Source organism: Sapajus apella, unplaced genomic scaffold (assembly GCF_009761245.1).
Source record: "Sapajus apella isolate SASKATOON/1434 unplaced genomic scaffold, GSC_monkey_1.0 scaffold53, whole genome shotgun sequence".
In the NCBI taxonomy this organism is placed as follows: domain Eukaryota; kingdom Metazoa; phylum Chordata; class Mammalia; order Primates; family Cebidae; genus Sapajus; species Sapajus apella.
The window spans coordinates 2757917-2774655 of NW_022436993.1; the positions used below are offsets into that span (position 1 = coordinate 2757917).

General features: G+C 39.0%; 1 protein-coding gene across 1 annotated transcript in view; it reads right to left on the reverse strand.

The window, feature by feature from the left end:
• MYO3A (myosin IIIA) overlaps positions 1-4873 on the reverse strand; it is a 242248-nt gene extending 237375 nt beyond the window's left edge. The window contains exons 1-2 of the mRNA XM_032244076.1: positions 4632-4873; positions 3757-3843 (exon numbers count right to left, since the gene is read on the reverse strand). The gene's annotated coding sequence lies outside the window, so the exon portion shown is untranslated. The remainder of the gene's footprint in view (positions 1-3756; positions 3844-4631) is intronic.
• Between the last annotated feature and the right edge of the window lie 11866 nt (positions 4874-16739).

A 16739-nucleotide genomic window follows, 5' to 3' on the forward strand; every position in this document is an offset into this window, starting at 1 on the left:
AGAAGGTACAGATGTGCAATATTAAAGATGAAAAGACTAACAAATTAGGGCAGAGATTAAAAAGATAATTTTATATTAATAAATGTAAAAACAGATTGGATGGACAATTTCCTGGAAATATTACAGAAGAAAAAAACAAAAATAAAAGCTATTTTTCTTGAAATGATTGCATTCATGGGCCTTCATATTTTAATTTCAAACAATTCTTAACTCAAATAAGGACAATACATAAGTTAAACAAAAAAATCATTCTCTCCAAGTGCTGTATCTCACAACAGTTCATATATAATGACCAAATCCATTTGTGGAAAAAGCTAGAAACCCACCTTAGTAATAATCGTCATAAGTGAACACGGGCACATTTTTCGTTCTAAAGTAATGCAAATATCAATAAATTTAATCATTAATTTTCCCAAAATACGTACAGAGAGCACCATTTTTTATGAAAATACAAGTTGCCTCATTGATATACAACATGCTAAGAAGGCAGCAGATGGCTTTACTCAAAACCAAGCAATATTTGAATATCACAAGTCTCACTTTTATAAACATTAGTCATGCATCTTTGTAGAATATTATTCAAAGATCCTTCCCCTTATGGACCCACTTCTATCAAGCTGCTTACACTGCATCACATAAGGATACATCAGATTCAAAAAAAGTTGCTGCCTATGATGGAAGAAACACACTGGAGTTTCAGCTTGTCAGCTATAGAATTTGTGTCTCTCTACAAAGCAGCCAGGATGATCTCAACATAGAAATCAGATCATCATATTTTCCTGCTAAATATCCTTCAAAATCCACATTCTTTACCAAGTTCTCCAGACCCTGAATGATCTGGCCATTTCTGACTTTCCTGTGTTCTCACCACTCTCAGTGACTTCAGCCTCAATTACCTTCTGACCAGACTTAGAACATTATTAAACCCTTTTCTGCCCCAGGACCTGCTATTGTCTTTGTCTATATGCTTTCCCCCAGCCTCTGTGAGACTGGTTTGAGCTTCTCTCATATACAGTCACATAATCAACAGGACCATACACAGTTACTACACCCATAAATGCAGCATCCCTGATTCTAATTTACTCTATATTATTCTCCTGGGATGATTATAAAAATAATAAAATAAAGCCCCCCTTGTTCAAGGAAACCTACAAAAAATTAAATTTGCCCATGCAAAACACCAGTCTGCACCACCAAACAAGTTTTGGGTGTCTCCTTTCTTACAGACCATTAAAACACAGGAATTGGTCTAGCTTAACTGGTCACAGAAATCTGGTCTAGCTTAATTACAGAGCAGATAAACTGTACACATATTCTTTCCAGCTTTCCAATAACAGACAGTAGAGTTTAAAACAGACCTTATTCAGTTATATGTATGCTATGTTTTGAATGAGCCACAAGCAATGTTTTGTTCCCTTCAATTTTCTTAAAAATATTTTGCAGAGAGGGAAATAAAAAATGTACTTATGTACTTTTATACATGTATTCAGTTCTCCACCATTCATTTTCTCCCTTTATAATTATGGGGATAAAAGTACTTGCTCGAAATAAATGCTAGAACCAAAAGAAAGGCTATAATTTCCTTAAAAAAAACTCCATCTTTAAAAGGTGGTATTAGTGAGACCCCCAAAAACTTCAAGTCACCAGATCATTATTTTTAGTATAAACCTGTAAGTCAATGTCCACAGCTGTAATATGGGACAATAATGCATGTCTGAACAAATTCTCAGAGTTAATATAAGTATCACCGGAGTTTTAGGAGGAACTACTTTATAAATTGCAATACAGGATTATTTTCCTTTTCAAAGGATGACAGTTACTGTGTGAGTCACACAATTAACTGTTCAAGTTAGTAAGGGATATTTCCAGAGTCAGAAATCATAAACTCAAATGTCTGCAGGAGTGAGGGATGTAAAATACATGAGTGAAGCAGATCTTGATGAAATAAAGGCAGAGGCTGACAGCAGTGTGGCAAAGTGGAGAATGTATGCCCCATCCGAAGTGGACAGCTCATCCTGGCTTCTGCCATAAGCAGTTGTATGAGCTGTCTTGCCTGGTCCTCCATTTTTTCAGGAGAAGCCAGGATTCCATGAACTTACACAAAATTTACTAATTTGAAAATATTGGTAAGTAAATCAATTACTTTAAAGTATTGAGCTGACTCAAAAAAACATTTCTGAAGGCCAAATTCAGTTTGAAACTATCAGCACATTTCTTCTATATGAAGTTTTGCATTTTTTAATCAAGAAATGGCCTATAAACATATTTACATTGTCTAATCACCCTCAGATATCGGGAAAAATGGATATTAACAGTGGCTAGCTTTTTTTTTTTTTTAACTGCTTACCATATATCCAAGTACCTACTGTGCTTACAGTTTTATATGCAGTATATCATTTAATTCTCAGGAGAAACCCTTTAGAAAAGCATTACTGTAACCCATATTTTCAGAAAAGAAAACTGAAATTAGAAAGTTTTCAAGGTCATAATGCTTAAGTTCATGGCAGAAATTAAGTGTTCAATGATAGAGATTTTAGTTCAAAAGTGTAATGCTTCCAAACTTGAAGTTCCTGACTTCCTATGTGTCGACAAAGTGGTAAGTGATTGTCTATGGATCAATTTGAAAGCTCATCAAAAATCTTCTATTTACCCTCTAATGAATAACTGATTTTGTTTCCCATTATGAGGGGAAGGGAGTTTTTTTGTTAGATACAATCATTCAAATGATCAATTCCCAGACAAAACTACTGAAAGTATCCTTGTTTGTAAAAAGAAAAAGAAAACACAGTTGGAAATGACAATGAAGAAATTATTTAAATAATAAACATTTTACACCAAAACTTTATATACTTTATATAAAAGAACTATACATTCTAAAGCGCATTTCAGCTTCCAAATATTTATTTATCAAAGTCACTTGTAGCAAATAATGGGCCTTCAAATATTTTGGATTTGATAGAGAAACATTATTTTTCAAAGAATATATGCAACAAAATTTAGGCTGTAAAGATGCAGTCGAAAAAGGACAAAATAATGCTATCCTATTATGTGACATGACCAAATTTATATATATATGTATATATATATATATATATATATATATATATATATATAAAATACACACACACATATATATACTAAGCTGCTATTAAAGATTACCAAATTGGCCGGGTGCCGTGGCTCACGCCTGTAATCCCAGCACTTTGGGAGGCCGAGGCGGGTGGATCACGAGGTCGAGACCATCCTGGTCAAAATGGTGAAACCCCGTCTCTACTAAAACTACAAAAAATTAGCTGGGCATGGTGGCGCGTGCCTGTAATCCCAGCTACTCAGGAGGCTGAGGCAGGAGAATTGCCTGAACCCAGGAGGCGGAGGTTGCGGTGAGCCAAGATCGCGCCATTGCACTCCAGCCTGGGCAACAAGAGCGAAACTCCGACTCAAAAAAAAAAAAAAAAAAAAAAAAGATTACCAAATTGAATCTTTTAGTTTGCATTTGTGTTCCCAAATAATAATTTAAAATGACTAAGACAAATGAAGGTAATTTTTCATACGCTAGGCATCTCATCAATATATTCATGAAGACCATGTTATCTGTGAAAGGTTATGCATCTGTAAATTTTTGCATTTAAAAATAATTATTTTTTATAATGTGATAAAAATCAATATGGCATGAATAAAATGCACTCCCATTTATCTGTCAAAACTTGGCACGTAGGTCCTGGCAAGTCCAGAACACTTGTCAATTTTATCACCTACCTTTAGAAAAGCTTGAAAATAACGCATAATGATACGGAGACAGCAAGATTTAGAATACTGTGTTCAGGCTGCACTGGGGCCCTGGGCCTATAACCCAAAACAAAAAGATCATGGCTTTATGTGAGTAAACACTGAGGATCTGGGGAAAATAAACAGAAGTTGAACTTAGAAACGTCCAGGAAGAAGGGCAGACTAATAGTTTTATCCTCAGTAACTGTTTTCGCACTTTTACACAACGAACAAGGAACGCAAAGCCCCTCATTTCATGTGCTGGCATTAAACAACTCTCAAGCTATCAGATCCATATGAATTATAAAAGTGCTTACGAGACTTTAAGTGCACCTGTACAACTAGTTAATAGAAAATCCATGAAGATTGAGTTTTCAAAAACGCTTTTTTGTGGGTAGGTTTCAGTGGCCTTGAAACAGTTAATTCAAGGCTTATGGACAATTTCCTTTCTAACAATAACAATTTTTTAAAAACTTTCTGGAAGGGGAATATTAGCAAGGTGCGAATTAGCAACTACTTGGAGGACAGAACAGGGCTGTTGGTGAGCAGAGGTAAAAGGACATCCTTTTCTGGTAGGTTTATTTCTCAGTAATGATCACACTTTTCTTGCCTGCTCTTTCTTCTTTAAAGAAAAACTCCTTTACAGGTGCGTTTGGGGTTGTAGGGACCCCAGCTCCAGCAACCTGTTTGCTCCGAGAAGTTACCCAGAACGCAGTTGCTTCAGGGACCTGCAGATTCGGCGCCACCTGTGGGCGGCGCCGCCCAGCCCGCGAGCGCCACAGGTACCCGAGGCGTCACCCGCTGGACCCGGCGCCTCCGTCCTCCAGTCCCCCTGCAAGTCCCCCTCAGTTCTTGTCTCTCTTTACCCTTCGAGGTCGTCTCCTTTCGTTTCTTTCCCAAGTTCACGCCTCAAGATCTTCCTTCACCCCTCACGTCCACTCTTCCTGTTCCCTCCTCCTGTTTCCCTTCCGTTTCACGCCTCCGGTTCCCTCCTCAAATTCATTCCTCAGTTCCCGCCTCGACATCCCCCCTCACTATCCCTCGCGTTCCGCCCTCGGGTTCACCCGCAAGATCTTCCCTCAAGTCTACCCCTCACGTTCACCCTTCCCGTTCCCTCCTCCTGGGTCCCCCTCGAGTTCACCCCCCGCCCTAGTTTTCCCCTCAAGTTCATTCTCTCCTTCTCCCCTCAAGCTCTCCCAGCAGCTCGTTCACCCCTCACCTTCCCTCTCCGGTTGCCCGCTCCACTTCTCCCCTCGAGTCCTCTCTCTCACCCCAGGTCCAAACACAGACACAGGTCCTCCGGGTCTGACCCGGACGGGAAGGCGGTCGCGGCGGTCTAGCGCTCAGGGAGTCCCGGGCGCGCCCCGCAAGCCCCCAGCGTCCGAGGAAGGGGGGCCGCCCCCGGCGCCGCCCGGACCCAGCTCACCGCTGCCGCCCCTCGCCGGTCCCTCGCGCTGCCCGGACCCTACAGGAAGCCGGGCGCCTCCTTACTTCCTTCTGAGGGCGCTGGCGACGGGCGCTCCCTAGAGGGGCGGGTGGGCAGGGGCAGCCGAGCGGGGAGGAACTGGGCCGCCTGCCGGGGTTGACGGGAGGAGCTGACCGGGGCCACCTGGGCCGAGGACGCCTCTTATCCCGGCTCGCGGAGAATATCCTTCCTCCCTCCGCGCTCGCCACCGTCCTGGGTGACGGTCGCGCGGGGAGGTCGCGCCATCCGCGCCATCCAGCTCCTCGCAGGGCCCTTGTCTGGCTGCCTAGGGTCTTCCAGAGACTCCGGCCGCGCCTCCTTGGCCCAGAGCCCGGCGGGAAGTGAGCGGGGCCGGCGAATCCAGTAGCCCTCTTGGACTGCCCCAATGCCTGGAGCAAATTCTGCTCCCTGACCCGTGTGGTGTCTTCCTCCCAGGAACTTGAGTAAGTCTTTTTTCCACTCCTTTTTTATGAATATATGGTGAAGTTTTCCAATGGCTCTATAATATGTGGTATCACAACAGATTGAATGCAGAAACAGATAATGTCTTCTGTTACGCCAGATATTAAAAAAATGTGCAAGAATATAAAACAGTGCGACTCCTACCATTAAACTTTTTTGGTTTTGGAATATATAGGTATTTTTCATTTAACAATATGCTACTCGTGTTAATATGTAATGAGCTTACTAGTGAAATATGCTTTTTAGATTTCTCCGTTGTAATTGCGATAACACAGAAAAGTTCTTTAGAGCTCTCAAAATTTTTTAAGAGTGTAAATAAAGGATGGTTCTAAGACCACAAAGTCTGAGAACCTAAGACGATGAAAAAAGAAACATATAATTAAGCTATAATGATGAAAAGAATGGCATTAACACGGAATAGAATAGTGTGTTCAATCCAACCAGCCTAAGATCATCAACAATAAAACCTGCAGTCCCACAAAGTCACGTTCCTTGACTCAGTTTTACAGTGGAGATACTGCACACTAGAGGAATCATGAAGTGGAGTTTTGATAGGCTCAAAGCAAAGCAGAACTGCGGGTAAGGGGTCAACATGAGGTTTGGGCTGTGACCAAGGGTTCTGTTTTCTTGGATAAATATGGAATGCTGTCTTGGGAAACCCCTTATCTGAAGCTCTGTACTTGAGTTGCAAATTAGGGCCACATCTCTGTTGTCAAAGTGAGTTAGCGCCTACAAGCAATTATAAGAGGTTTCAGTCTTAGTGGCATAATTTCAAAAATCAAAATTTCTGATAGTCTATGAGCTTAGGAAGCAAGATTTTCCAATGAGTTAGAAAGAAGTAGTCACTCAAAAAAGGGGACTGTTGTTGACATTTCACAGTGCAGCCTGACGTTGGAAGAAGTGTGGTGTCCTGTTCATCTTACACCTGGCAATATCGATATTTTTGTTTTTCGTTTTGGTTTTTCCTTATGTTGTTTAGGCTGGTCTCAAACTCCTAGATGCAAGAGATCTTCCCACCTCAACCTCCTCAGTAGCTGGGACTACAGGTGCACACCCCAGTGCCCAGCTTCATTCTAGTTTCAACCCACCCATCTAGCTCTAGGCAAAAAGGCTCAAAGAAAGCAGAACTGGGCCAGGCAAGGTGGCTCACACCTGTAGTCACAGCTAGATCTCAATGAGTGGAGATGGCGCTTCCACACTGGGCAACAAAGCGAGATTCCATCTCCAAAAGAAAAAAAAAAGAGAGATAAAAAATTGAATGCACTTGCCAGGAGGAAACTTCCATGTGGTAGGCTAATGCAATCTCATCAGTGAGCCCAGCACAAGTGACCAAGTGATCCGGGAGACCAAGTAAGGGAAGAAAGTGTGCTCATTCCTGCCTCCTGAGCTTCAGAAACCCTACCTTGTGGTATTTTTACATGAACTGTAGACCAATAAAATTTGTTCTCAAATTTAGCCTTATCTCTCTATTTTGCTGATATTGCCTTAATTTAGGCCTTTACCATTTTAGAGTATTCCAGATTTTTCCTGAGTTTTCTACTGCCTTGCCCTCTCCACTTTATAATAAGTCAAATCATTGAATGTGTTACTCGAGTCTTTTGTAGGAAGACTACATGCATTTTTAATTACACCTGGGTGGTGACCCTCTCAGGCTAGAAAACAGGGTAAACCACCTGTAGGTCTAAAAGTTATCTCTCTTTTAAAAATGCAGACCTTCTTTTAGTGTATTATTTCATTTTATATGTACAATGTCCCTCTCTAATGGAAATGCCTGTAAGGTATGTGTCTATATTTACTAATAAGGAAACTTAAGCGAGGAATCAATGATTTCTCAAAGGCCACAATCTTAGTAATCACCTCTTTATCACAATAAATTCCAAAAGCTACCAACTCTGTTAATGCTCAGATTAGAGTTTGATTCTCACAGAGTTATCACAGATGAAAACGTAATGATTCAAATGATCTAAATCCCCTTGACTAGTTTCCCAGTGATGGGCCAAGAATTGGCTCAGGCCTTCCTGTGGCCTAAGGACTTTCTTAGCACCTGTCTATCTTCTCTGTATCCGCAATGAATACCCACTCCCTTTTATATTTACTGAACCATTATAATCTTAGTTGTGATATACTTGACTGTTCTTTTCCTAGAAAAATGCATTTGCCAGCAATAATATGATGGATATAGTAGACTACTCTTAAGGAATCCATCCCTCCATTTCTTATTAATTACTCAATTAGTATTTACTGAATGCTTCTAGGTGCTGCAACTGTTCTAGGCGTTGAATTTGAAACCCATCTTTGCCATATATGACTATAAATTGTTTGGTAAATTGCCGTCTATATGTGCTGATACTCTGAGATGGATGATTACCAATATAAGTGATATTCAATTAAAACTTACACATTCTTTCACTACTAATCTTATCTAAATCATCGGATCATCTGCATTATAAACTTTTTAGAACACATGGCTCAGATGTTTTCTTGATTATTATTTTGGGTACTTTTGGCTGGTTGTGCCTTCACTGTCAGTTTTGCAGCTATCAGGACCTCAAACCATTTACATATACATACTTTTGTTCAGGTACATCAAAATGATTATTTTAATTATATCTATTCAGCAAGAGTCCAAGATTTGACATACATATAGTCGTTAGTAAAATATTTCACATTTTAAGATCTTATTGGTGTCCTTTACTTCATGTTTCTCTATTAATTTTGAACTTTTATCATTGTTTTGCCATTATGTTACTATGTGGGAGGGAGAAAGTATATAATTTCACGATATAATTTAATTGAAATTTGCACTTTTGTAAAGTGTACACAAACTGTTTCATATAGCACCTACTGCATAGGCTTTGTTTTCCTACTGATCTGTACATTTCAGGCAGTCCTACAATGAATAGAATGGAAGAATATGTCTCATTTCCTGTATAATGAATTTTTATTTTTTGCTGTTTATTTCTTACCTGGACCTAAATTCATTTATTATCAGATACTTTCACTGAATCTCAAGATTGGGAAAATAACATTTCAAGTAATTGTTATCAGAATGTAAATATTTGGTTTGGATTCTTAACTGGAAATAAAGCTGCAGATTAAAAGTAGTCTCATTCTAAAAGGTGTGTTTTCCAAGAAAACTTAATGAAGACCATAAATAAAGACAAGTTTATAATCCACACATTTTGGGGATATTTTGGGGATAGAGAGAAGGGACAAGTATTGAGGAAACAACGTAGGATATAAAACCTCTTTAAGGCCATAAGCAGTGGCTCACACTAGTAATCTCAGCACTTTGGGAGGCTGAGGCAGGCGGATGGCTTGAGCTTAGGAGTTCGAGACCAGCCTGGGAAACATGGCAAAATCCCATCTCTAGCAAAAAAAAAAAAAAAAAAAAGCCAAAAAATCAGCCAGACATAGTGGTCCATGCCTGTAGTCCCAGCTACTCAGGAGACTGAGATGGGAAGGTGGTTTGAACCTGGGAAGTGAGGGTTGCAGTAGCTGAGATCACACCAGTGCACTCCAGTCTTAGTGACAGAGTAAGACCCCTAACTCAAAAGAATAAATAAATAAATAAATAAACCTCTTTAAAAAGTAAAGGAAGTGGATGCATGTGGTGGCTCAGGCCTGCAGGGCTGCCTTTGGGAGGCCAGTGCAGTAAGATCCCTTGAGGCCAGGAGTTTGAGACCAGCCTGGGCAACATAGTGAGCCCTTGTCTCTACAATAAAAAATTTTAAAAATAAAGATAAAAAGAAGTAAAGGAAGGTATTCGACATCTTTTCTTCTACATCTTTACAGCTTACATGGCTTTTCAAAAATATGATATTTACTGTGAGTTTTTCTTAACTTCGTTTGTTTTTAAGTCCTCTCTGTATTGCAGCAATATTAGCAGTCTATGTTTATACACCGACAATTTCCTTTGTGGAGTATATTGGGTTGGAGGCTAGAAGGCGTGATAGGAATGAAAGGGTATGTGAACGTTATTTGCTCCAAATCCCTGTTTTATGGAGTAGACCATTTGGGATAAATTCTCCTGCCTGAGGTCATATGTCAAGGTAGTGGCACAGCCAACATCTCAAACAAGGGCCCTGGAACCCTGACTCTTTTTGTGCACATGCTTTTGCCTGGACATTCCACTCACATTCTGATTAATATTAGGGTAGGGCTTGGAATACTGGAAACCCAGTTGGGACGGTACCTGTGGTGGTCCTACAAATAGATACAATTTGCTACAGTCTTTTTTGTTAAGCTTATACTCATGGACCCCAACTCAGTTTCCGCAGGGAACAAAGACAGATATCCTTATACCAATGGCGTAGAATCCTGCTTGTAAAGGATCAGTGCCTAAACGGAGAATTAAGAAAATAAGTTATTTCTTATTTCATTCATTCAAAAATATGGCTCAAGAGCTTCTTGTTCGTCAGGTGTTCTAAGTGTAGGGAATATGACAACCCAAGAAATTGCCAAAAATGTCTGCCTTTAGGCAAATTGTGTTCTAGTTGTGGAGACAAATCAGCAAATAACTAAGATATACTGCATTTTATTTTTATTTAATTAATTAATTAATTTTCTGATGGAGTTTTGCTCTGTCACCCAGGCTGGGGTGCAGTGGCACAATCTTGGCTCACTACAACCTCCACCTCTTGGATTCAAGCAATTCTCCTGCCTCAGCCTCCCAAGTAGCTGGGACTACAGGCGCACGCCACCACACCTTGTTATTTATTTATTTTTTTGTATTTTTAGTAGAGACAGGGTTTCACCATGTTGGCCAGGCTGGTCTTGAACTCCTGACCTCAAGTGATCCGCCGGCCTTAGCCTCCCAACATGTTGGGATTACAAGCATAAGCCACCACACCCAGCAGATATACTACATTTTAGATGTTGATAAATGTGAAAATAAATAGAACAAGGAAAGGGGATAAATAGTTGGTGAAGGGGTAGAGTCTGCAATTTTCAGCAGGATGGGGAGAGCAGGGTTCACAGAGAAAATGACAATTGGTACCTGGAGGAATGAGAGTGCCAGACGAGGCTGGGGGTCGCAGCCTGTGGCGCACAGAGGCTTCTTTGAAACCACTGAGGGCAGCCTGTTGTGGAAGAGGAACATCTCCTCTGAAGCACCATGATTTCTGGGGATTCCTTCCTTACTACCCCTTTGCTCCAGCCAGTGGAAGTATGGCTGGTGTGAGAGTTCACCTTCTGTCCAGAACTGTTTGAAGAATTTAGAAATTTAAAATGTTACACGCGCTTGTGATAAATACAAGAGGAGTAGAAGGAAGGAATTAAGAGCTGGAAGCTCACTGATGGGGATTCTGAGCTTGTATAACACAATTAACATTGCTCCGCTTGACGACCCCCTCTCCACCTCATCCCTTTGTGATGCCCTCTGCCTGTTGATGACATTTACTCTGAAGATGATTACCTCTATTCCTAAACTGTGATTCCTAGTATTTACTTCTTGAGTTCCATAAATCAGAGTTTCTCTTTGATGTTCATTTTAACCAATTTTCATTTATATGCACATAGACATGATGTCGGTGGAGAAAAGAAGCCAGTTGTATTTCCTCTGGTGGTTGACTAGAATGACTCCCTTGCAGGCTGAAGCATTCCAGAGGTCATTTGGGAATTCGCTCTATAACAGAGTCCTTTTACCTGGAGTTGGTTGAGAAGGAAGAGAGAACATCAACCAGCCACTGGGTTCTGCTCTGATGCAGCAGTAACCTTGAGAATAGCCTTAATTTATCAGCATCATGCAGAATGTCGCCATTCAGGAGTTGAATGGTGAATCCAGTTAAGTAGTGATTTATATGTTCCTGGGCAGATATACTCACAATGTGGTAGAGTTGGAGGAAGGATGGAGGTAAAAACAATTTTGGAGTGATCTGAAAATACAAAACAAAGTTCTTGTTTTCCATTTAGTTACCAGGTATTTTATAAACCTTATCCATGACTTTTATATTTTCAGAATGAACAAAGTATTCATTAACTTTGTATGATCAGATGCTGGGGTGTGAGGAATTTTCAGGCCAAATAACCACTGGGTTTTCAGGCCAATAACCACTGGGTTATAGTCTCCTATTGACAGAGTGATGTTACAGATAACGTCTAGGACATCCTGAACATAATCAGGCAAAACCAGGCAAACAAACATTCAGGATGTTACCAGTGTAGAAAATCCCTAGGAATAAGTATGGCAGGGAATCAGTTTGAGAAAGAAAGTAAAATCGAATGAACATATTTTGGTTATAAAAGTGGTACAAATATATGAGAGTACTTCAAAACTACTCTCTAAGCTACAAAAGCCAACAAGTTTAGTTATGCAGTTCCTTTTGTATCATTACATTTCAACAGAGTTTATTTAATTTTGTTTCATTTTCACCAATGAAATGTGTATTAGGATTCTCCAAAGAAACAGAACCAATAGAATATATATAGATCTACAAAAAGGGATTTGTTATAAGGAATTCGATTGTGCAATTTTGGAGGCTGAGAAGTCCCACCATCTGCTGTGGAAAACTGGTGGTATAGTTTCAGTCTAAGCCCAAAGGCCTGAGAACCAGGAGAGCCCAAGGTGTAAGTCCTGACTTCTGAGACCCAAGAACCAGGAACTATGATGTTGGATGTTCCAGGGCAAGAAAAGATGCATGTCCTAGATCAACATAAGGGAAATAATTCACCTTTCCTTTGTCTTTTTGTTCTTTTTAGCCTAAAATAGATTGGCTAGTGCCCACCCACATTGGTGAGGGTGGTCTCTTTATTCAGTCTGCTGATTCAAATGTTAATTTCTTCCAGAGACATTCTCACAAACATACCCAGGAATAATGTTTTACTAGCTATCTGGGTATCTGTTTAGCCCAGTCAAATTGACATATGAAACTAACCATCACAAAATTCAATTCTTATTTTAAGATAGCAGCTTTAAAAAATTTACTATGCACATTTAATTAAATTTATTTTCAGTTGACCTTTCAGTTTTACTACTTACTAGCTATGTTACAATGAGTACAATATTTAGTGTTTCTGTACCTCCATTTACTTCTCTAGAAAATGGTGAGTACTAATATTGTCTACATCACAGAGTAATCTTGGGGATTAAATAAAATTAACATTATAAGGGTGCAGGACATTACATGGCATATAATACATAATTATTACATATTAGCTATAATTATAACTGTTGTGTCATTATTATTATAATTACCATCATTTTCTCACAGAAGGATTTCAGGGCTATTATTACAAAACTCTTTCCCTTGTGTTTCTAATATACCAACTATTTCAACCAAGAAAATTAATAGCCTATGGAAAGAAAGTGGCCTTTGTCATCACTATGATTCATTCTATTAAATGTATTAAAAGTAATGACAAAAACCACAATTACCTTTGCAACAACATAAAATCACTAGGTGCATGAATTTTGCACCATTCTTTTAATTTCTCCGAACTTGATGTTTCTCATTTGTTCAACAAGGTAGATATTATTAATCTCTTCAAGAGATGTGAAGAACAAATCAAGGGATGTTAAGGACGGCAAACAAGATCACATGTAAGGGCTTGGCACTTTGTGGACTCCATGAATAGTAGCTACTACTTTGAGCTATTATTCCCTTTCATGAAAACCCTCATACTAAAACTACGTGCTTCTTCCAACAGAGACAGCCAAAATTAAGACTGATGGAGAAATTTCCCCCAGCAATACCACTTAAAAATATATATTTTTTGCTTTAATTTCCTGCTATTAGGTTTTCTGCAGAAATACGAATAAAATTGTTGTACAGCTTCTGAGAACCTACTGTTTTTTGCTAACCATATTCTTTCCTTGAATGAAGATTCTGCATTATATAAATGAATCTTGTCTTCCTGAGGTGGATGATTATATGTACCAAAGTAGCTACCCACAGTAACTGTGTGGGTCCGTTTCAACACTAACACACCTAGGGGTCTGGTTCTGTCACTGGGGAGTGCCACAGACTCAGGTTCTACCAGAGCAGGATAGAATGTTGTCACTCAGGAACTTGGGCTGAGCCAGCCCTGTTACATTTCCTATGACCAATCTCATCAACACTGAAATGCAGGCTGGTGCCCCTGAAGAATAGCCCCAGATTTCAAACCTGATCCATTGCTTCTAATGAGGAATTATAATGAACAACTATAGGTGAATCATATAAGAAAAGAAAAAAAAAACCTGTTTGACAAAATAATTGCATTTTCCCTTGTCAGTTCCTTACTGCTAAAACTCCCTTCTTTGCCAGAAACTTTCATAATACTTCACATTGCAGGCTGGAGGAGGAAGAAGGGGAAAAAAGAAGGGAAAAATTAACGGAGAAAATAATTATTGCATATCTCATTCCAAACATCCTTCAACACCAAAGGAAAGATGTAAAAGCATTACATAAATGTCATTTGCTGACCATGAAATAGAATTTTTAGGGCAAACATGATTCAGGGTGAACTTCTGATTAGCAATATAATTAGCGTTCCTCATGATCACAATAGTTAATTAATAGGCCTAGAGTTCAGAACATGTGCATCTGTGAAAGAATTTTGTTCCCTTTGATTTAAGCAAATAGCAATAAAACTCCCAATTTGCATTCTTTTTGAGGGTTCATGGGGCTGAAACAAAGGCATAGCTTTTTCTTCCCCATTGCAAAACTAATTTCTGATTTCAAAATTTTGCAAAAGTCTTTGCCATGTAATTGATGCTGAAGCATCCAGTGATGGGAGGATGCAAGTTGTCTTGGTGACATTAAATATGCATTCACCTAAAGCTGCAGTAAAGTAATCCCACAGAGTTTGTTAAAATATTTACATTGCCAATTAGTGTAATGGGGCCGCTAGATTCTGTACCAGATAGCTTTGAAAAGCAGGAAAACCAGTTAAGTAAATGTTAAAAAAAAAAAAAAAAGGAAGAGGAAGAAGAAGAAAAAAATGCACCTTTGTAAAGAAGATAGAAAATGTTTTGAGAGTCACCAACACATTTGCTTTTCATCCAAACCCACCAGAAATTTATGCCTTTGAGTATTTGGTTTATCATGCTTATAAACAAATGTAGCGACATCTTTCAGGCAGAGCAAACCGTAGCAAATAACTTTAGTTCCTTGTTGTAGGGGCTTTCACCTTCCTTGGTGCTAGGCAGAGTCCAGATTAGATGAGTGACAGGTGGAAGGATGAATATTGAGAACGATTGCTTCCTGTGGTGCCAAAGAGAAGCTGAAGCAGAAATGTACATCTTTATGCTGCAAGGTTGCCATGTCCTCATCACCTTCAAGAAAAAGAGTGGGACTACCCTACTCCCTTCCATGTACATTTTTTCTTCTGAAATTTTTATTGTGATTGTCAAGATATAATTAATTGTCATTTTAATTAGTTTATCTGAAAAAGGAAACAATAATATTGAACACTAACCCTGTACCATATGTCTTCTAGGCCCTTTGCATATATCATTTAACTTAATTCTCATAAGAACTCTACTGGAGGCTGGGTACAGTGGTTCATACCTATAATCCCAGCACTTTGGGAGGCTGAGGTAGAAGGATCGTTTGAGGTCAGGAGTTTGAGACTAGCCTTGGCAACATAGAGAACATAGAGATCCTATCTTTATACACAAAAAAAACTTATTAGGGTGTCATGGTGCACACCTGTAGTCCCAGCTACTTAGGAAGCTAAGGCAGAAGGGTCACTTGAGCCCAGGAATTTGAGGCTATAGTGAGCTAAGATTGTGCCACTACACTCCAACCTGGACAACAGAGTGAGACCCAGTTTTAAAAACACAAAAACAAAAAATCCTACTAGAAAAAAATTTGCATTTCCATTTTACGGATGAGTAAAGTAAGGCTAAAAGGGGTTAAGTAACTAACTCAAGGTAGCACTGTTTCTAAGAGGTGGACCCAAGCAGTGAGAAGCAATTTTTGTGCAGCTATATTTTATGGAGCATGGGATGTATAGAAAACTTGCCTTATTATAAAAGTTGCATAAAATAATACATTATAATCACATGACTTTGGTGTTTACATACTTTGTTTACAGATAGATAAGAAATGGAGTACATTGATGTGCCAGATTAGTTGATTGTCTCTTAAAGATGTGGTAAAATATGTGTAACATAAAATTTATCTTCTCATCTATTTAAGTTTACATTTCATTATTATTAAGTACATTCATATTGTGCTATCACCACCCCCATCCATCCACAGAACTCTTTTCAATTTTGCAAAACTGAAACTCTGTACCCATTAAACACTAACTCTCATTTCATTCTACCCTCGAGCCCCTGGCAAACACCATTCTACTTTCTGTCTCTATGAATTTGACTGCTCTAACCTCATGTTAGTGGAATCACACTGTATTTGTGTTTTTTTTGACTGGCTTATGTCATTTAGCTTTAGCGTAATGGCCACAAGTTTAGTCTATGTTTTAGCATTTGTCAGAACTTCCCTCCTTTTTAAGGATGAGTAATATTTGCATTATTGTATGCATTGTATACATCCATTGTATGCATTAAAACACAAATTCACATTTTGTTTACGTATTCATTTGTCAATGGACACGTGGGTTGCTTTCTTTCACCATTTAGCTATTGTGATCAATGCTGCTGTGAGCCTAGGTGTACCAATATCTCTTCAAGTCCCGTCTTTCACTCCTTTTTGATATATTCCAGGAGCGGAATTCCTGGAGCAAATGGCAATTCTGTTTTTAATATTTTGAGGAACCACCACAATATTTTCCATAGTGGCTGCATCACTTTACATTCCCATTAATAGTGCACAAGTATTCTAATTGCTCTACATCTCAGTAACACTTGTTTTTTAATTTATATTTTGTTTGCTTGTTTGTTTTTACAGTAGCCATCCTAAGTACATAGGGTTGTCTTTTAATGCATGGGTTTGCTTCTGCATAAAAAGGTAGGAAACTTTGTAGACATCCCAAAATATCTTCCCATTTACTTACTACTGAACCTGAAATCCTCTGCAATGTGTGAGTCATTAAAGGCTCTCAAGAGAATGCAGATTGATTATTATTAATAGCATTTGTATAATTCTTTTCATGTACGTTT